General features: G+C 37.4%; 1 long non-coding RNA gene across 3 annotated transcripts in view; it reads left to right on the top strand.

The window, feature by feature from the left end:
* LOC119823866 overlaps positions 1-22125 on the top strand; it is a 48934-nt gene that overhangs the window by 4750 nt on the left and 22059 nt on the right. For 2 of the 3 annotated variants that reach the window (XR_005286992.1, XR_005286993.1), the window contains exon 2: positions 7294-7378. This is a non-coding gene — a long non-coding RNA (uncharacterized LOC119823866). Of the gene's footprint in view, positions 1-7187; positions 7379-22125 lie in introns of those variants that run through there. The other variant, XR_005286991.1, reaches the window with a different exon arrangement.

The following is a 22125-nucleotide window of genomic DNA, read 5'->3' as shown; positions in this document are numbered from 1 at the left end:
TAATTCTTATCTCTGGTTCCCAGTGAAACTTCTTCTAAACTGTGTGCTAGCTAGTGAAATTAAAATATGACTTAGAGGTTGAAATATTTTTATTTTAAACATAATTATTTATTCTTTATAAATTTCACACCACTCACCCCAATCCTGCTCAACTATTAGTCTCTCTATATTAGTAAAAAACAAAACAAAACAAGCAGTCAAAACCCACCCCTTTGCCATTTTTCCAGCACCTCTTCCTGTATCCTAGTGGCATAGCGAGCTGCGGCATGTCACACAGTATATCCAATTTGTCCAATCAACCCCACCAGCTAAATGTTCATTACAATGAGTCGTTGGTCTGGTTCAAGGCCACTAGTTTCTGGTACACCATCATTGCTGGACCATCATCGAAACTGCTCTCGGATATCCTATGTGGCCCAGAGTCACGGAGATCCTATGGTTATTATTCTTAACTCTTAAGCTTGTCTTTAAATGCCTCCAATGGAAGTGTACCAAGAAGATAAGGAGAAATGCACGTTGTATGAATATGCTTAGAAAAGGTATACTTGCTCTGAAGGAAGTAGAACAAAATCTTCATAGAGAAGACCACTAACCTGGGCAAGGGGAGTGTAATTTACCAGAAGTTAAAACACTGGATTCTGAGGCAAATGTCATGTCCAATGATGGAGGAGTGTCTATGTGTTACTTTCATTGGTCAATAAAGAAACTGCCTTGGAGCCGGGCAATGGTGGCGCACGCCTTTAATCCCAGCACTTGGGAGGCAGAGGCAGGCAGATCTCTGAGTTCGAGACCAGCCTGGTCTACAAGAGCTAGTTCAAGGACAGGCTCTAGAAACTACAGGGAAACCCTGTCTCGAAAAAAGGAAAAAACAACAACAACAACAACAAAAAAAAAACCCAAAAAAAGAAACTGCCTTGGCCCCTTTCATAGGACAGAAAATTAGGTAGGCAGAGTGGAGAGAACAGAATTCTGGGAGAGAGAAGGCAGATGCTTCAGGCAGTCACCATAGTCAGCCGTCATGCCTCTCCTCTCTGAGATGGATGCAGGCTAAGATCTCTTCTGGTAAGCGACCACCTCGTGGTGCTACACGGATTACTAAATGTGGGTTAAAGCAAGATGAGAGAATTAACCAATAAGAGGCTGAAACTAATGGGCCAGGCAGTGTTTAAAAGAATACAGTTTCTGTGTAATTATTTTGGGTGTAAAGCTAGCCAGGTGGCAGGACGCAGCCCTGCTGCTCCATCTACAGTCCAATATCTCTTGGTTCTGGAAGTCTGACATAGAAGATGAGGGACTGAAGGAAGGATAGACACAAAGACATATGCACAAAAAAACTGGGTTTGGGTGGCTTCTGCTTATTCTAGTCTTGGGGAATACCTACTAAGCAAGCAACCTGGGACCCCAGCACATTCACTATGTACAGTGCCACAGGGAGGACATGGCTAGTTTCAGTAGGAGATCTCTGTAGGGTAGCAATCTCAGACTGTCTACAGCAAGGAGAAGGAAGCTGTAGCTGATGCTTTCACACACACAGACCAGTGTTAGTGTTTTAACAATTCCCTGAGCCTGATCTGAGAAAGGCTTGGTCAATTCCCAAATATCTCAGACTTTAGTCCCTTGTAATGATACACATTCCTGGAAGGCTTCTTATTTATTTATTTAGTTAGTTCTGTAGAACTTTCTCTGTTCTCCAAGTGAAAAGAAATGACTAATTCTATCCTAATTCTGCTGCTAACTGCCTGTGTAAATGACTATATGGCTTCTCAGAGCCTCAGTTTCTCCATCAATCAAATAAAAAATGTCACAGTCGCTATTGCTATCTAACTACTATAAAGATTTGACAAAATGATAAAAAGTAGAATAACCACAGCTGTATTTTGCCAGGAACTTTGTTATTCTGTATTCTTCATTTGTTGTTGCAGCAAAATTGCAGGATGAGTGTCAAGATTATCTCCATTGGTCAGATGAGGACACAGAGGGATAGGCAGTGGAAGTAATTCAGACTGCTTGCATAGTCCATAGTAGAGCTTCCTATAAACCCAACCACTCTAGCTGTAGACGCTATATAGTCTTCTGTCCCAAGAATCTATACTCTGTGTTATGCACATTTATGCATGTAATGAATATTTAGTAACTGCTAAGGAGATTGCAGATATTAGAATATGTAATGTGCATTAAATAACTGATTTGTTTAAAGACCTCTTAGAGTTTTCTAGCACAGCCTTAGTGCAACCTCACCTTCTTCCAGCTAGTGTATCATTTTTCTAATTCTCTGTGTCCCAAGGTGAACCCAATGAACTTTCAGGTCACTCCACTATTCAAAATTCTCCAGTGGCTCATCATACAAGAGATAATGTTTGTTATATTACTGTTTCCTTGTCACGTGAGGCTTCCAGGATTTGTCATTATTTCCTCAACAATATCCATTCATATCACCTCTCCACAGCCAGCTCTCCCTCCAGATATACTGAGATGCATGTGGCCCCTCAATCTTCATGCCTGTGCATATACTTGCCTTTCTTTCTGAAATGTCTCCTAATCTGGCTCAACAGTCCACTTTTCAGAAGAGATAGCATGCCTCTTTCTGCCTTTGTCATACTTTTGTGATATTCCCTAAATCATTTGAATTTATTTATAATAAAAATCAAATCCCATGTCTTTGTCCCATACCCCATCCTACATCTTCTCATTCATGTCATATGTGTTTTTCTCCCTGCTTCTCTTCTATGCATCTTCTCTTTTATTTCATTTGCATATTGCAGATTAACCTCCACATTTATGAAATCAATTCTGGTATCTTCTAGGCTCATATCTAGGATTAACAGGAAAACATATTCTGTATCAGCAATTCTAATTGCATTATTCCCCCAACATATGAATCTGGAAGGAACATGTGCACTAAATTACAAAATCCAATAACAGCAAAATGTATAGCTTTTCTAGAGATCAATGAAATAGGGACGGTTGCAGTGATTTAAAAACAATAGATATGTTTACTGTTGGGATACACTTGGACTTCTAAGTTCTACACTACATACACATACACACACTCAGAGAGAGAGAAAGAGAGAGAGAGAGAGAGAGAGAGAGAGAGAGAGAGAGAGGCAGAGAGACCCAGAGACCCACATAAACACACACAAACACGTGGAGTAAATATTCTCAGTCCCCATGTCAACCATGCTCAGTAACTGTCAATGAGTAGGTGAACATGGTTCTGCACTTACATTGATTCATTTATACATGCAGAGAGCAAGAAGAGAAAAGAAATCCCTTTATTTTCTCACAGAAAGAAATTGCTACATCAGTCAGCTTATCCTTGACATTAAATGTAGTCGTAGGCCTTGTAATGAAATGTATTGTTTATCCTCAAGCAGACAAACATTTGAAGATTGTTTTCATTTTACTAACACAGTTCATTATACATTCTGTTGGACTTCATGAGTCACTGGGACTCAAGGTTATGGCAAAATAAGAAGGAAAAAATTCAATGTTGATTTTGGAGGACAGCTTTGTTTTGTGTCTTCTTTTCCTTCTACAACTAACATGCTTCTATTTAAAAATTTTACTCTTGGCTGGTAGATACCTTTAACCTTATAGTATTTTCAGTGATACAAATGAGAAAGCAGCCAAGACCATTAGAATAGTCAGAGATGTAGCTGCTATGAAATTACATAAACATTCAAATAAAATACTAAAGATTAGCCATGTCAGTGGTGGGAAACCCTTCCGAGAAAATGATGTCAACTTTGGTATGTTTCTTTATTTAACAGAAAAGGAAGCTGAGCTTATGTACTCTGCTCAAGGCTAAGAAGTGATTGACTCAACAGACAAAATAGTTGTACCCCTTGCAAACCATTATCTGCATATTAAGTATTTACAAAATTCACAGCTGTTTTCCTAAGGAAAATTAAATCTACAAAGGTAATGATAGATAGGCAAGGACAGGGGGATTATTAAGGGTTTTTTGCTGACTCCCAGACCCCACCAGTAGCTTCTGAGGATGAATGGAATTCCACATCATGGATTGGAAAGGGCATAGTCACACAAAATGGCAGCACAGAAGATAATGAGCTAAAATTTTTCATTTTAGTGTTTTATAGATATGCAACTGTGAAATTGCTGACTGTTTGAGAAGGCCAAATCTAGAAAGTGTGAAGATGGGTGTGGTTATCCAGTACTGAGGAAACTGAAATATCGCTGAGGTACTCTGAGGAATGTCTAATGTTAAAACCGATGAGGTTGGAAGACAATGAATTAAGGAGTTCATAAATAGATCAACGTTGAGGTGACCGAAGTGAGATAGTAAATAACAAAAATAAAAAAATGTTGAAATCTTAGAAGTTTATCAATGTCATTTTAATCATCATCTGGGCAAAGATTTTGAACCATGGCACTTTTAACTGCATTATCTCTCACTTTGTATCCAAAAGTGACACTGTGCAAATACCCAGTAATTAACAGAATCTTTCTATAAACTCCATATATTCCAATTTAATTTTTACATATACTGTGCATTTTAACACCCATCATAAAACTATGTCTACAGCGTCTAACCAGCAATTAAGCATGTATATTTGCCTTAAAAATCAAGGTAACTGCTGCTAAGAAAGTCATTTTCCAAGAGTTTACAGAGATTTAATTTTTTTAATGACCCAATGACTTGGGAGAGATGAATAATGGTGTCTAAATTTATGAACTTGGGGTAGCATTATTCCAACCCAATCTACCTAATTTTGCTCATGTTTCCTGCCCCGTCATATAGAGTACAAATTCAGCAATAGGAGCAGAGGGGCTTCCATCACCCAAACAGATCTGGATATACATGATATGGTTCAAGTATTTGATTTAGTTGCTAAAAGCTAAAACACAAAACGAAATTTGCTCATCTGTAATCACAAAAAAATCCCAAAGAGACTATAGGTTTACACTGTTTTTCTTTTTCAGAAGACCATCTTCAAATAGAAAAATAAAGTCCTCAATGTGTTAATTACAGTATAATCAAAAGGATTTAATTGCAATAGTATTATTGAATTTATACCTAGATACCTAAATCTTCCATGCTTATTAGGGCTAAGAAGCCTAAGATTCCTAAGACTGCTTAATTGCATTGTCTGTTTTATTTTACGTCATAGATTTTACTCATTTCACAGCTTATTATATATTGTTTCCTATGAAAGTTATTCTAACTAAATTTCCTTAAGAACGAGAATTTAACCTTAATCCTGTCGGGATATATTCTGAGACTTGTGTTACAAAATAAGTGAATGACTTTCAACAATGTGTCGAATAAGACTTGTAAATCCCACATTGTTCACAGATTATACAATTAGCACATGCAGTCATCCATTCAACAAATATTTATTCTGTTTCTGTGTATACCAGATTAGTGTATGTCTAGCTTGTTAGCAATTCTGATTCAATGATTCCTGATAAATGAACTCTCATCAGGAAAGAATGAATGTGAAGGGCTATACAGATGCATCCATTCCAATACAGAAAAATAAAAACTCATTATTATTATATAGGAATATCTTATTTTTCTTTTTTCTCATTTCTCATAATTTTCACTAATAAATATTTATTATATTTATCATGAGAAAAACAAGAGTTATAGTTATTGGAAATATGTTGTTTTAGTCTTACTTTAATTAGGCTTGTCATTAGCTTTACCAGCTCAACATTTTTCTCCCTCTACTGTTCTCTGATATCTTCCCTCTTGGAAAAAAATACATTAGTTCATAGTCATAATTTAATCCTTTCTAGGTCTGATTCTTATTTCTTTCTGAAAATAGATAATTTTGTTTTATTTTAGCAAATCTTATTTTTGGTTGAAAGCCTATCCTTTACTGGCTGGGCCATTTTATTTCATTATATTTTTCTAGGGGAGGGGTGTTTCAACGGCTGAGAGCAGATATGAAGGGATAGGGAAATGAATGGGATTGAGATGCATGATGTGAAAGGTGCAAAGAATAAATAAAAAGAAAGCTAAAAAAAAAACAATGTTAAGTGTCAAGGTAAAATACTGCATGTACATAAAGCATGAAAGAGAAAGAGTTGACTTAGTGTTCACCTTACCTTCACCCATGATAAATTGAAGACAATTTCCTTGTTAGTAAAAATGGAAACAATAATAACTTTATTATCCTTTTTTTGTGTGTAGCATTAACCTAGAACTAAATGGACCTTTGCAATGGTGAAGTTATTGCTTCCTCCTTCTCTGACCTTCCAAGATCCAGTGACTGTTCTCAAGAAAGGATCTAACCTATAAACCACAGCAATGAACTCTAATTGTTTGCTTTAAGCTTAAGCCACCTTGATGAATTGAGGAACTGAGGACATAGCTCAGGAGTTCCTAATTATTGGTTCACTGTTAAGCTTTCCAGAAAAAGAAAGCATTATTTCTCTTTGAGTAAGAGTCAGAAATTCATTAAGAGGGGTCCTGGAGAGATGGCTTAGAGGTTAAGAGCACTAGTTGCTCTTCTAGAGGTACTGAATTCAATTCCCAGCAACTACATGGGGCTCACAGCCATCTGTAATAAGATCTGGTGCCCTCTTCCTGACTGTAGGCATACAAGCAGACAGAATATGTAAATATAATAAATAAATAAATAAATAATTTTAAAAAAATCAATAAGAGTACTACATTGTATGAATAAGGAATAATAAGACAGTGTACTTCTTCAGATTAATAGAGGTACTGATTATTTATATATACAATTATCACAATGTACTATGAGCTTAAACCAAGAAAGTACTATTACTTGGAATGCTTACCAATTCTATAAAATGTAAATACTTCCAAACTTTTAACAAAATAAGTCAGATATTCTGTTGCATAGGTGAAAGAAGCAAGTTAATGTTTAAAGCTAGGCACATTCTTAGATCTTTTTAAATTACTTTGTTACTTTACTATTTATTCATGTGCCTGTGCATGTATGTTTATATGTATGTGTGTGAGTGTTCACATGATGATCAGAGAACAACTTGTTGGAGTTGGTTGTTGCCTTCCACCATTAGGTTGCCTAATACCAACTCAGGCCTCCAGTCTTTGTAGCAACCACCAAATGAGCCACCTTGTTGTCCTAGAATTTTAAAATATGGTCTGTTTGGTCTGAACATAAAATGCCCTCCAGACTCTGATGTCTTTGAAAACTTGTTCTCTATCCTGTTTTCAAGGGTTATGGAATCTTTGTTTAGTGGATCCTCAATGGAAGAGATAGTTATAGGATTTGGGCCTTGAAGTTGTATACCTTGGCCCTATTTTCCTGTCTACTCTTCGTTTTCTGACTACAGATGCAATGAGACCGGGTGCCTTCTACTCCTGCTTCAACGCCTTTCCTATTGTGATAGACTTCACCTCCTGGAACTAAAGGCCAAGGTAAGTTTTCTTCCTTAAGGTTGTTTTTTCTTTGTCATGTATTTTATCACAGAAACAAGAAAATTGATGAATATATGGCACTTCTGTATTGTATCTGTGGGAGAGTTATTGAAAATAGAAATTTAGGAGCAAACAAATTAGGCTTTTTTTTCCAAAGAAAAGGAGAGTAAGCCAAATTTGAAATAGCCCTGTCTTAGAGTTTCTATTACTCTGAAGAGACACCATAAACATGGCAACTTTTATAAAGGAAAACATTTAATTGGGGCTGGTTTACAGTTTCAGAGGTTTAGTTCATTATCATTATGATGGAATATAGCAGTGTTCAGGCAGACATGGTGCTAGAGAAGTAATTGATAGTTCTATGTCTTGATCCACAGGCAGCAGAAGGAATCTGTGACATTTGGCATAGCTTGAGCATATGAGACCTCTTATATTAAGCCCTCCCCTACAGTGATACATTTTCTTCAATAAGACCAATCTTATAGACAGAGTTTCTATCCCACCTGGTCCTGCAGCCATTCAGTCCCAAAAAAATACACAGAGGCTTATATCAATTATAAACCATTTGGCCTGTTAGCTCAGGCTTATTATTAACTAGTTCTTACAACTTAAATTAACCCATAATTCTTATGTATGTTCAGGCACATCTTGGTACCTTAGTCAGTGCAGCATTCTCATCTTGCTTTCTCTCTCTGTTGACTGACTCTCTGTCTTTCCTTTTCCCAGAATTCTCTTTATCTTGTTGCCCATACTTCCTGACTGGCTACTGGCCAATCAGTGTTTTATTAAACTAATATGACTGAAAAACTTTATATTATACAAAAGCCATTCCCTTTTTTTTCTTTTTAAAACAAATCCCTGAATCTCTTCTCCTTTGTTCAACATTTCTCTTGACTATTATCCATAACTACTTGTAACCAACATTCTAAACAAAGACAAGCATCCACAATCCATTTTTGGGAATGTGGGTGTAAGTTTTCTAGGCTATTAGAGCATGAGACTCTTAATTTTAGGGTCATGGATTTAGGCTTCATTTTGGGTGCCATTTGTAGACAGAGTTTATACCAGTCCTATTCCCACAGCCATTCAGTCCTAAAAAACACACAAATGTAGTGTGGAGCTGCGGGCTGCGTTCTGGCTGCCCGGCTCCCGGCCACCAGCTAGCTTATGCCCCGAAATAACAACACACAAATTGTATTCTTTTAAATACTGCCTGGCTCATTAGTTTCAGCCTCTTACTCACATCTTGATTAACCCATATCTAATAATCTATGTAACACCATGAGTGGTGTCTTACCAGGGAAGATTCAGCATGTCTGACCTGGTGGCTGGCTTCATCGCATCTCTCTCCCTGAGGAGAGGCATGGCAGTCTGGCCCAGAGAGGAGAGGCCGGGCAATTTTTTGAGCCATCTACCTCACTTCCTTTTTCCTGTTCTGTCTACTCTGCCCACCTAAAGGTTGGCCAATCAAATGGGCCAGGCAGTTTCTTTATTAGCCAATGGGAGTCCTCCATCACACAAAGGCTTATGTTAATTATAAAATGTTTGGCCTATTAGTTCAGGATTGTTATTAACTAGCTCTTACAACTTAAATTAACCCATAATTATTAATTAAGTTTAACCACATAACTTGGTGGTACCTTAGTGCAGCATCTGCATTTTGTTTGTTTGTGTATGTGTGTGTGTGTCTGGACGATGACTGACTCTCTGGTTTTCATCTTTCAAGAATTCTCTTCATCTCATTGTCCTGCCTATACTTCCTGCCTAGAAACTGGCTAATCAGCATTTTATTCAAACAATATAAGTGACAAATCTTAACAATATACAGAAGCATTATCCCACAGCACATACCTACTCCAATAAAGCCACACCACCTTATAATTCCTATTCCCTATGCAGACCATTTCCTTTCAAACCACAAAAAAAACCCCTGATACAATTTCAAACTTTTCTAGTCTATAGCATAGATTTCCCTGCTATGGGTGAAGAATTCAGAACATCTCAAATTTCCTTCTTCTTATTGTATCTCACAGACCTAGGCATTGGCATACCATCAAATGATTAGCTTACTTATTCCATGACATTTATCCCTTCACTAAATATGTTCTATGTATTCATCAAAGAGATGGGAAGTTAACTGAAACTTGAGAAACTGACAGGATTTCTTACTCTAAGTGTTGATTGTAGACTTTCTCTTTGCATGCGCCTGAGTAAAAGTATTTTCTCTCATAAAAAAAAAAGTGATGCAAAATATCAGTCTCCATTTGCCAGAGACTTTGCAAGTACATTACCTGAAGTTAGTCATGGTACTCAAATGGTGTGTAAGAGTACCTTAAACAAGGCGCTTGCGCCATGAAATTGCATGCTTACCTCAGGATTCTGGAATGTTCCCAAGCAGTTGCTTACCTTTGGCTGAGTTTCCTGACTGGATGAAAGGGGCTTTCCAATGATTTAACACATGGGGCTTATCTTGAATTGTGTCAACAAGTAGCATGAGGACTAGAACTGTTGAAAGAAAGAAAGAAAGAAAGAAAGAAAGAAAGAAAGAAAGAAAGAAAGAGAAATGACTATGTACATCATGAATAACTGTTTATATGGATAGAAGAAAAGGTTAAATTCCTACCCATTTGGAAAACAAGTCTTTTGCTAATTAAAATACTGTCTGCCTTGTAGATAGATGAGTAGAGACAAAGTATGAAATGTTTTAAGTTCAAAGCATAGGATCTACAACTATATCTAACAGTAAGGATTCCACATTTCATCCTTTGTCCCAGAATAGCATTTTACATGAGAAGAAGGTACAGTATTTTGAAACAAGAAGACATACATCAGTTCCTGGACTCATTAAAGTTAACCAATATGCTTTGTTTCCCTGAATGTGAGTTTATTCAGATTTCAAATGCCGGGACCATGTCTCATAAAAAAATTATAGGGTTGCTATGAAGATAAAGACAATGACTATAAATGTGGTTGCTGGTAAAAAATGAGTCCAATAGCAAATTCTATTGTTATTGTCTGTTGTTACTTTATTAAATAAGTTAGCCATGGGATGCTACATAGTAGACTTTGTGCTTTGTCTCAAATGTCTCAAAGGAGTGTAAGTACTTTGAGGTTAGGACTTAGACATCTAACCCTAAAACATCTAGTGACGTTGTGTAAATCTACTTTCTTCCTAGAAGCATATTCCATTGAAGCAAATTCTCCTTGAGCTCTTCTTAGTAAAGAATACTCACACAGCAAGGGCTGAGTGTGTTTTAGAAAAGGCTTCTGCTCATTGTACACTAGGACACTGAAACTTAATTTTAGCCACAGTGATGATGGAAAAGATCACAGAACTCTGGCCACTATTCAGTGGAAATGAAATTAGAGAAAGGTATGAAGCCAAAAATAAAGGCCTTCCCGAATAGTGTTTGGGGACATGGACTTCAGCACCTCAAGTGCTCACAAGCCCCTCTTTCATTGCCAACTCTGTACAATCCTTTGCTCAGCCTCACTAGGACATGAGGATCTTGCTATAGGAAAGCAAGGTTCCATTTTCCTGACGCCAAGCTAAGCAGAAAGGAATGTACCTCAAATAGCCCTGATTGCTCCGTAACCACTTTTGGGCTTCATGGTCCTTAGGGTCCTGCTCTCTTTGTAATTGACATACATCAGTAGCCAACTGCTGATAGGAAAGACAGTTCACTTCGTTTAGAAAAGGGACTTACGTAGCATGCTCTTAGATGAACCCTGTCTGGGATGTCTTCTTTTCCTAATGAGAGAGGAGTGCTGAGGAAGAGGAAGATACATTTGTATATGACAGAGTTTGTACATTCTCATGTTTTCTCTATGGGCTACCTACTATAGTTTCTAAAGCAGTTTTGGAAATCCATTTGTTAGAATCCTCAACATCAGAGATTATCATATTTATTTTATTTGTAAGAGTACAGTTACTACTAATAAAAAGTGTCGGTACCTTATAACTTATCACTTAAATTTTCACGCTTAAAATCCCCATATGACTCATATACTAGTAAACTCTTTACTGATCCTATACATTAGTGAGACCCAAAGAATCAGGTGCTTCAATTTAAATTGTCCAGATATAAAGTTCATAAGCTTTGACTTTTTTCCATTTAAAATCCATGGATTTGATGGATTTCCTGATTTTGTTTTGCTGGCTATAATCATTTTATGATTAGCCTCAACAAATGATCTGATGATACCTTAACACACACGCACGCGCGCGCACACACACACACACACACACACACACACACACACTGATCACTAAGTAAGAGTCCAAGCTTCCAAGCACAGTGATAAAAGGACCTTTGCATTCTCCCTCTTCAAACTCTTACTTTAGTTTTTCTCCTATGATCGCTTTGCTCCATTAATTTTAGAATTTTGTTCATGTTTTCTTTCTGTATGGAGTGTGCCATGCCTTGCTGGACTTTTTCATGGGCCGTAATGGAATGTAACTTTTGATGACATTGTTCTTGTGATGGTGTTTCTCCATTTCTTTACCTAATTCCAGCTCATCTTCAGAAGTTAGCCAGCCTATCCACATAACCAACCAAGACTCTGCTACATTAAAAAAAAAAAAAAACCCTCTTCTTCTATCAGCCTACATGGCCTTGAACAAATTCCTAGCGGTATATTTCACATCATATTAGAAGTCTTACTTTCCTTGTTTCTATGCCCCATTATAAATTCTTCAATGTGAAACACATAGCTAGAGTTTTGGTCATTCTCTCACTTAACAAATATATTTTGAAGCCCTAACTTTTAGTACCTATAAATATGACATTACTTAGAAACAGAATTTTTGTAGATGTTAATAAGACATGAATTAAGACAAGAGCATGCTGGAGTAGGGTAGAACTTGAATTAAAAATAATTGGTGCCTATGGAAGAAGGTAGACAGAGAAGGCAAGTGAGGCAACTGGAAGCCAATGTATGATGAGAATTACCAGCAGTCATGAGAATCTAGCAATGATTTCCTCTTGACTGTTCAGAGAACACAAGACTTCGGAGATACGTTGAATTCAGACTTCTTATCCTCTAGAGTAAGCGCTGTTGGCTTTACCCATTGTCTTGTGCTTTTTTTTATATACCAAAATCTAGTTAACAACAGCAGAGTTTGTCTTATTTATTACCATATGTATATGCCCAATCTAAGCAGTGGAATATAACAAACAAGTAATCATTTGTCATTTATAATAATCTGAAGCATTCATAATGCTCCACAAACTTTCCCTATTTCTAACTAACTAGCCATCCCAAATTCTACTGAGTCATATTGGCCCATATCTAGTGGCTTTCTGTCTTGGAAAAACTTCTTACTCAATTAAGTCCAAACTTCTTTGGATTCCTGAAACTGTTTACTGTAGAGATTATAATCATTGATGTCTCAGTGCACTGCAAGTGTTTATCTTGACTCCAGCAAAGGTCTCAAACCCTCAGAGGGTTTGTGGATATTCTATCTCAGTTTTCTAGTGTCAATTATGCAAGAAGTATGTGATACTTGCTTGATCTATAATATAACAGTAACTGTGTATGTATCTAGATCATGTTTTCAAATGATGACAAGAAACTTTAAGCCTCAGATTGAGTTGTACAACTTGCTTAAGACAGTAAGTCTAGGAAACAGGTCAGGGTTTGTGTGATTCTAGCTTGTACTTTTGTTTCTGCCCTTAGTGAGAATTCAGAATGGTAACCAAGGGACATAGTCCTCAATTGCTATTTGCTGTTGCTGATGAAACCTGAGACTTTTGACCAGCAACAGGAGCTGAGCACACAAATATGTGGAACATGTGGACCCAGCTAACCTAGAGACCTGGAAGCCAGGGCTTGCAGCAAACACACACACACAAGCCTCTTGTAATCTTCTGTAATCAGGTCCAGCATATCCCAGCTTCCCTTGGGATGGCTCACTCTGATCTAATTGCCTCTAAAATAGCAAGTCAGCTTTTTGTAAGTTCAGGTTGGGTTACATTAATTAGTAAACAGTAGCAGAAAAGAGCAACGCTAGGGATGTTTCCAATATGCTGTCCTCATTATATTTCATGTCTTTCTTTTTCAGTATTTCTTCTTTCCAAGTACTTCCTGACTACAAGTGGAGACTTTCTTAATAAATAGCTAGAGTCCTTAAACTCTAAGAAAAAAGGAGCAAGTGGTATCTCTTTCTAAAGTGAGGACTGGGTACATGACCATTCTGCAGACTTAAAAGTGGCTGCATCAAGAGCTATTGTCAATGCCTTAAGAACAAGGATGGGTCATTTCCCGATGACTTTTTACATCTGGCCCCAAAGTAGGTGCATTGATGTTACCTTAGTTATTTTAATCTGTCTTTATTTTGTTTGTGGTTTAGTCTATCCCAGTCCCTGAGGGATATGTTTTAAGAATTCCAGTGGATGCTTGAAAGTATAAATAGCATAGCCCTCTCCCCTCTATGTATAATCTGTTTATCTATCTATCATCTATCATCTGTCATCTATCTATCTATCTGTCTGACTATCTATCTATTTTCTTTCTTAAAGTTTTATTGATAGATAGTTATCATAGGAAGATATCAACAAAAGATACTTCTAATAAAATAGAACAGTTACAAGAATATATTATAAAATCTGTGTGAATTTTGATTTCTTTCTCTCAGTTTATAGGTGAAAAGAGGGAGATTGGTGGGTGGAAAGGTGCATGATTGCATACTATTTTGTCACACCACTCAGAATAGAGTACAACTGAAGACACCTGGATTGTTTGCTTCTGGAATTTTACATTTTAATCTCTTCAGACCACACATGAGTGTGGGGAACCATAAGTGTGCAAAGTACAAGTGTGGGTAAGCGGGGGGGGGGACTATCATACTAAATTTGTTAAGACAGCATCTGAGTCAGACTGGCTGCTCTAACAAACTCTCCTGGATTGGATGTGCACACAACAGATACCCATTTCACAAAGTTCAGGAAACTAGACATCCAAGATCAAGGTGCCAGCAGATTCAGAGCTTTTAAAAGGCTTGCAGATGGCTGCCTCCTACTATTTGTTTATAAGGGGAGAACAGGGAAGAGGGAGAGAGGAAAAGAGAGGGGGAGAAATAGAAAGATAGCGATTCTTCTTAATTCTACGAAGTAAGTACTGTACTTTTATTATTGGACAACATGGTGGTACATGTGAGTAATCCGCAGTATTTCAGAAGGTTGACACATATATGTAGTTCAGTCCAAGATTCATAGCTAGAACTTGTCTCAAGAAAGACAAAAGTTCTATCTAGGGGCTCCTATCCGCATGATTTGCATCTTGAAATTATCTCCAAAGGCTTTACTTCAAAGACTATAGTGTCAAGGGTTAAAGTCTCACATAGGAATTCATGGAACACACCAAATATGCTGTCTGTAACAGAAAGTATATGATTTGAGGCAAAAATTTTGTGCTCATATGACAAGATCCTATCGTCTCTGTAAATTACAGAGCAGACACTGCAGAATGGTCGATTTCCGAAAACTCACACAGGCATGAGAGGGTTTATTTGATATTTTTAAGAGCCTTAATATATATTTTAAAGATCAGTGTGGTCAAAACCTAGTTTTATTCCAAGCATCACAATACAAGCACATGACTCCCTAACCTCTTCAAAGTGGCTCATATGGAACAAGAACTGAATAATACACATCAGAAGTGTTATCAGTGGCTTCATGCATAGACAAGACAATTATAAAAGCATAGGAATAAAAGTCTTTTGACAGTGACCATAGTGAAAAAAAAAACACAAATGGATAGTCAACCGAAGACATGGAAATGAAGTGTAAAGTGAGGTTGGCACAGTGCTGAAAAAGTCCACGCTAGTAGCTGTTAATCACAGAAGTGAAGCAAGTAAATTTAGTGAAGAAAAGAACTTCACTTGACATTAACTAATCAGAATTAATGCCACCGTTAATGGTTAACATTGGCTTCCTTGGACACTAATTTCGAGCAACAGTCACAAAATGTGATATTCTGGTTCAAAATGAAAACACTTGAATCTGATCTGGGCAAGCATTGGACAAATCAAGCTAGAGAGGACATTCCACAAAAATATTACGTTCTGTCATCTTCAAAGAAAACTCCAGTGTGGTTCTACCAGTGAAGGAAAGGTGGAACCCAGAGTAATTGGTCATGGTGAAGAAGGACCTTGAAGACATGACAACTTGAAGTAACATGTGATGCTGGATGGAATGCTTTGGCCATAAAGATCAATGCTTCTGAGCAGATGAAAGTACAGTAATTCTTGTAATTGTCGTCTCATCTTCAAAATTATTTTAAATAAAATGAAAATATGCAAAACTAAAGGTGCTAGAAGGCTGGAAGTTGCATAAAAATTGAAATGTTGAGGAGGCTTCAGCTAGCAGTCTTACTTTTTTTTTTTTTAGAATAACAGCATTGTTATAGAATTATGGGAGCTGTTTCTATTTTTGTTATACTGGTGCTCATGTCTGGGAAAGGGAAAAAGAAATTCAACATTAAAAATGACCTGTTCCTTTGATCTTCTTAATCTGGTGTTATTTGCAGGAAGCTGGAAAGTGAGCAAACTTTTATTTAGTCATGTATGTGGAATTTAACTATAGGCATTATTGAGAGGGCCAATAAAGCATCCCGTGGTATCTTTTGTGCCGTTTTGATAGTAAGAACAAGAGAATTGTTATTTATGTGGCAGACGGATATATATTTTTTCCAGGGGATAATGCAATTTGAAGTCTCTGTGTTTTAGATGGTTTCTCCGGGCTGATTAAAGCCTTCCCATTGGATTGGGAAGTTAGTACTCATGCTTGTCTGTCTCACGGATGTCTTTTTGATTGCTTGAATTTAAGTGGAAGGTGAGAGTCATGACAGGATTACACAAAGACAAGATACACAAAGAGAATTACATGCCAGGATTGGTGCAAAGCGGGGATGGGGGATGTTAATGAGAATGCCTTTGCGTGTTTTTGAGCTAGGGGACCATTTTCAGAGCTGTAGACAGTGGATTTTCACATGCTTTTGTGTAAACAATTAAATTGCATCTTTAATGTGTTCGTTTTATGTAATCACTTTACCTTTAGTACTCAGCAACAATAAAACACTGCTTGAGATCCCTGCACATTCAGAGTAGTATGGATGTCTTGTTAGAGGAGTAGATGGATTGTAAGAGCCAGAGGTGGTGGAAACTTCGAGGAAATAACATCACCCAGACACACTGGGCTAAATATCCTAAGATCTCCGAAGATTGTGACAGCAGTACAAATCATACATGTTTCAAACACGCACAAAATCAGAGCACTGAGAAAAAGGGGTGTACACAAAGTCCCATCTCTTACCCAAGAAGTTCTTTATAATTGTTAACTACTAGGAAAGTGAAAAAGAAAACCTGCATTCTTCAGTGGAGGAGTCACTGACTTTTATCAAATATTCTCCAGGGCAGGTTCCATACCCAGGAGTAGTTGGCCAATCAAAAATGAGTCCATATCGAATTTTATGTGTGTATGTGTACATGATTTTTTTGTTAAGTTTTGTTTTGGTGTCTTTTTGTCTTATTAAATGCCCTCTTTTTGATTTTTAGTTTGTTTTGATTTTTCTGTTTTGGTTATTTCCCTAGCTTTGACTCTTTTGAGAAATAATGTGAAATTGGGTGGGAAAGAAGTTAGGAAAGATGTAGGAGGAATTGGCAGAGGGAAAAAGAGTATGATAAAAAATATGTTTGTGAAAAATTTAAAAAAATTCAGAGTGGAGTAAAAGATGAATAAATGGATAGCAATGAATAACTGAAGCAGATCATTGTCCGATCTTATTGATCAGCTATTATGAACTTTCCTTTTACATTCTCAAATTTGTGGATCAGGTATCACTAGACTGTAATTCATATACAAACTCTTGCTTGCTATTTAGTTTTATATTTGTATATAAATGCTTTATTTCATAGCAAAGTTGAGTGCTTTCAACACAGACTTTATTATCCACCAAGTCTACAATGTTTAATATGTGGCTACTTTTCTAAAGAGTTTGCTGACCCTTATTCTGAAATATGATCAAGAGCTTAGAATTTAAGAGAGTGAACTTGCAGAAATTTACATCCAGGATATGACTGATAACGACTTTACCTTTTAGAACTCTGTGGAGGCAATCCTGTTCTTCCATTCTGCCTTTGGAAATCAAGAGGTTCTGGGTATTTTGAAAGAAATACTTTGTCACAGAGACCTGTTCACAATGGTGAGGGGGGAAATGGAAGGCCAAATGTGGATGGTTATAGCTTAGTAAGTTTGGGAAGCTGATAATACTTCCCTCAAATGCTAGAGAAGCAGAGAAATATTTAGACTGTTTCCCAGAGCAAATACTTCTTGTATGACTTTTGCTGATGCTACAGCAACCAGGCTGCCTGAGGATGAGCATACATATACCAGTGACATAAAACTGCATGCACAACTGGTAGCATTGATGGACTATACCTTCAGAAGATGGGGATGTGCTTTGTTAGGGCTCCCATCAACTCCCTCTAATACCATATACTAACTCGGAGCCAGCTGGGGACAGGGTTTGATACATGTCATTTGTAAGCTGCTAACCCTAGTAATACAGAGATGTAGAAACTGTATATATATATATATATATATATATATATATATATATATATATATGTACGTTCATATATTGTCCTTATATTTAACTTATTTGATTTTGCTTTTTGGACAACGTCATTTTGTATTATGTGATTATATAGCCCATGCTTGCCTTAAACTTGCAGTTTAAACTGCATCCTTTCCTTGAGTGACCTTGAGCGATAGGATTATAGGTGACCAACACTGGCTAAACTAAGGCTGATTTTAAAGCGTTGTTTAAATGTGATGGTGAGCAGTAAAATAGAGACACTGAGAAAAATCCACTACATGCAATAAAAATGAGATGTGAAAGAGTAGAATAAGTTAAGAATATTTGATGCTATTTTTTTATTGATGTGTTATTGAGCTCTGCATTTTTTTCTGCTCCCCTCCCTGACTCTCCCCCTCTTCACTCTAACCCTCCCCCAAGGTAAACTGCTATTGTTTGAAAATGCATGGTGGACAGGGAGGCCTCACTATGTTAATGCTAGAGAGAATAAACATTGAATGAGAGATGTGTGTTGTGCCTTTTTGGAAAATGTTACTGTGTAAACAATAACAAACCTTGTTAAGAAATCCACCAAGTTATATCCTTTCTTGCCATGATATTCTTTACCAGAAGAGCCATAACCCAGGTAAATCAGCCAATTATCTATAAAAATTAACTACAAGAAAGTTCAATTTTCATGGTTCATATTTATTAACTAAAATCTAACTGCCAGATCCAAATTATGAAGTATTTTAAGCAATCTTCAGAATGGTTGGGAAAGAGGACCTTGGTTGGCTTGTGTTGTTTCTCTGTGTGGTAGAAATGGTCATTTGTGTCCTACATTTCTTACCAAGGTTATAATAGTACACCTGATAAATGTATCATCAAGGAATTTGCGAAAGGTGGTAAACACATTTGTGATAATGAATGCAGGGATTTGATAAATGCTCAATGCATAAACTTTAGGAGAAGATAATTGAATAAGACTATCTTCAATAGTCTTCAGTTGCTCTTCTAATCAATGATGATAGGCTGGATCTGTGTGTCTCAGGATCATTTCAGTGGGTCTGATTCAAGCATTTTTGTAGGCTGTGTGCTGCATAGGTTCTGTCCTATCTTGCCTGGGTTGGATGTATTTCTTTAGAATAGTTCTTAGGATTTGCTTCCTGATTAGAAAATCCTAACTTTAGTCCAAAAGTTATAGAAGAATAAAAACATATCTTTACTTTTTGCATATGAACTTAATAACTACATTGCATGGCTATTCCAACTGTGGTAAGAAAAGCACAACCAAGTCAGTTAAGAGCATCACCTCACACTATTTGCCTAGGTAGATTTTTTAGAAAACTGTAATTCTAATAGTTCCACAAACCACTGCAGTGTGCTGGGACTGTGCCTGGTCCTCTTCTCTTTCCTGCTTCATTCATCATTAAAGAGAGTTAGTAGTTGTCACAACAGACTGCAACAGACATTGCTTGTTGAGACCCTACACAGGGTCTTAGCATGGGAACCTGTGTAAATGTGACCCAGCCATTTCTCTGCTAGATTTCAACGTCTAGCAATTCTTTGCTCTGAATACAAAGTTATTAAGGCTTTGTTTCTTTATTTCTTTTTTTTTTTTTGTAGAGGTGGGAGGATAGAAGACTTTGAGTAGCCTGCATGAAACTAACATCAATCACCCTCTTTTGCCCTGTGTTCTTTTGTTGTTCACGCACTAACCAGAGGGGCCCCTTTGCCTGATGTGGTGTCTAATCCCAGTGTTAAGTTTACTTCTTGACCACTCTCTCACAGTGCGACTTAACACACATTGTTCTTTCTCCAGGAACTTGTGGTGGGCACCTTCCTCTCATCAGGACCAAAATTTGTTTAGATTCTTCTCTTGAGCACTACTATTCTCCCCTCTATTCCATATCTGGATAATTCCTAATGCTCCTTAGATATTCATCCTAAAACAAAGACCCCCATCGACACTGGTTATTTTCTCATAGAATTCTACCCTTTTAATGTCATCATGTTTCCTATAGCTTAAATATATATGTGCTTGTGTGATTAATGTGTCTATATATCACACTTGAAAAAATATTGACTTGAAAAGAATAGGAATGTTTTATAATTTGATCATTGCTGTATGCCCATGACACAGGTTAAGAAAATTCAATATTCTTTTTAGAATGTATTATTTCTTACTTTATTCCTACCTCTTTAAAGAATCTCAAAGTTTCTGTTCAAAATATTGAATAAATGAAAAATTAGAACTTTGATAAGCAAGTGGTATAAATTTATTAAGGACTCACAAGCTGATACTGTTTGAAGATGAAAATGACTTATGCTTCTATACAAATGAATCCGAACCTATTCTATTAATATGAGTACAGAGGGTCAGGATCCAGCTTTTGTAGAATGGGCATTAGATCAGTGAGGTCTAGTCAAACAGAATGAAAGATGGCTGAGCAAACCAGATACTGTGTCAGAGAGTCAGCACTTTCCTGGGAACAGGCATGAGCTGAGTTCTGTTCATACATAATCTCCTGAGTCCTTTTTGAACGGTCTCTGTTATCTCCACTGTCACCATAATAATGCCTTAGGCTGACATTAGAGACCGGGCCACATGCATTGGATGGATTACATCACTGAGTGCCACAGGGATCTTATAAGGTAGGCCTTAACTTCATTCTCATTTTAAAGAGAAGAAATTGGAGATTGGGTGGTTTACTCAAATTGGTAAGGTAAGACATTTCTCCATCTCTGGAACTAGAAGTCTAATCTAGCATTCAACTTGTGTCTTTTATTACTTGTGCCAACTGAGGGATTTCATTATGCCACCTCCATCAATTTGGCTAACCTACTTTGACCATATGTATCCAATTATTCTTTTTTTATTCTGCATTTTCTTTATGACAAGCCATGCTCAGCACTCAACGTGGTGTCTTCTAGGTCCAGGGCTAAACTGTGTTGTAATTCAATATCTTCCTTGACAGGGAAATTCACAGTTTTGGTCTAAGAGAGTTCATCTGCAAGGTAGTAGAATTGGGTTTTATGTCAGCAAATGGAAGACAAAGACTAATACTCTCAGAAGACCATAGGCAAAGCACTCTAGAGGACAGAGAACACAGAACTTCAAGGGGCTACATTTCATAGAGGCTCTTTGATAGGGGCTCCATCTTCTGACCCTCAGGAAATTATATCTCAGGCAGAATTGAAGTTTGTCTTCCTGTGTTTTGGGGTTACCATTGTCCATGATAACCCCTTCTCCATAGATTTCAGTGAAATTATTATCTCTAAAACTTGGTTCACTTTGAAGTTCCTATTGATGGAAGATGGTCTATTTGTCCTTTCTCTGCTAATGATCCTGCATTAATGTTTCAATTGTTCAGAGGACTTTCACCCGACTTCCTTTATTTGAATCTTGAAACAATAGTTTGAGGGGCCAGGAGCCCATCTATTGTCACAGTAGCTAGGAGCACAACACTAGTAAGAGGAAATGCAGCTAGGCAGAGTCAGGGCTGAGGTTATCAGGCATTCCAGGATTATCTGGCCTTCCAAAGCGATGAAATCAAGGCCCTTTCATTCTTAATCCTCTCTCCTTAGTACCTGCTTGCATATGCCATGAACCTGATGATAGTTATCTGTATCACAGAGGGAAAGCCTATTTTCAGACACACAACACTTACTGTATATGAACATGGCCTGGTCAGACTGACAGAAGCAGGTCATAATCGCTCAAGAAAATAGCAGAGTCACAGGAAGAAGGTCATGAATATCATCAAATACAAAGCTTGACATTTCCCAAGGATGATTGTTTCATCATAAAATGTCTCAGGCTTTTTGGAGCCTTTCAATTAAACCTCCATAAGCTATTCTGCCCCTTCACTGAGGGTGGTGGACGGAGGCAAGAATAACAAAGTGTGTATGTGTGTGTGGATGGGGGGCCAGGGGATGGAGGTGGCAGATGAGAAGGGGAAGACCAAAGGACACATTCTTGTGGTTTCAGGAGTAAATTGAGCTCCTAATTCTTTGTGAGCAGTAGTAGGATTAAGAGTTCAAAAGGGCAGGTCACACAGGGGCAGGGGGCCAGGCTGGGTCTGGCAGGGATGTGACCCAGGAAATTCTGGCAGGCTGGGCCCCCATACCTTCCCAGCAGGCCTCCAATTAGGATTTAATGGTCCAAT

The sequence above is a fragment of the Arvicola amphibius genome, chromosome 9 (genome assembly GCF_903992535.2).
Source record: "Arvicola amphibius chromosome 9, mArvAmp1.2, whole genome shotgun sequence".
NCBI lineage: Eukaryota > Metazoa > Chordata > Mammalia > Rodentia > Cricetidae > Arvicola > Arvicola amphibius.
The sequence above is the reverse complement of the archived record's forward strand: the minus strand, read 5'-3'. Positions and strand labels throughout refer to the sequence as shown.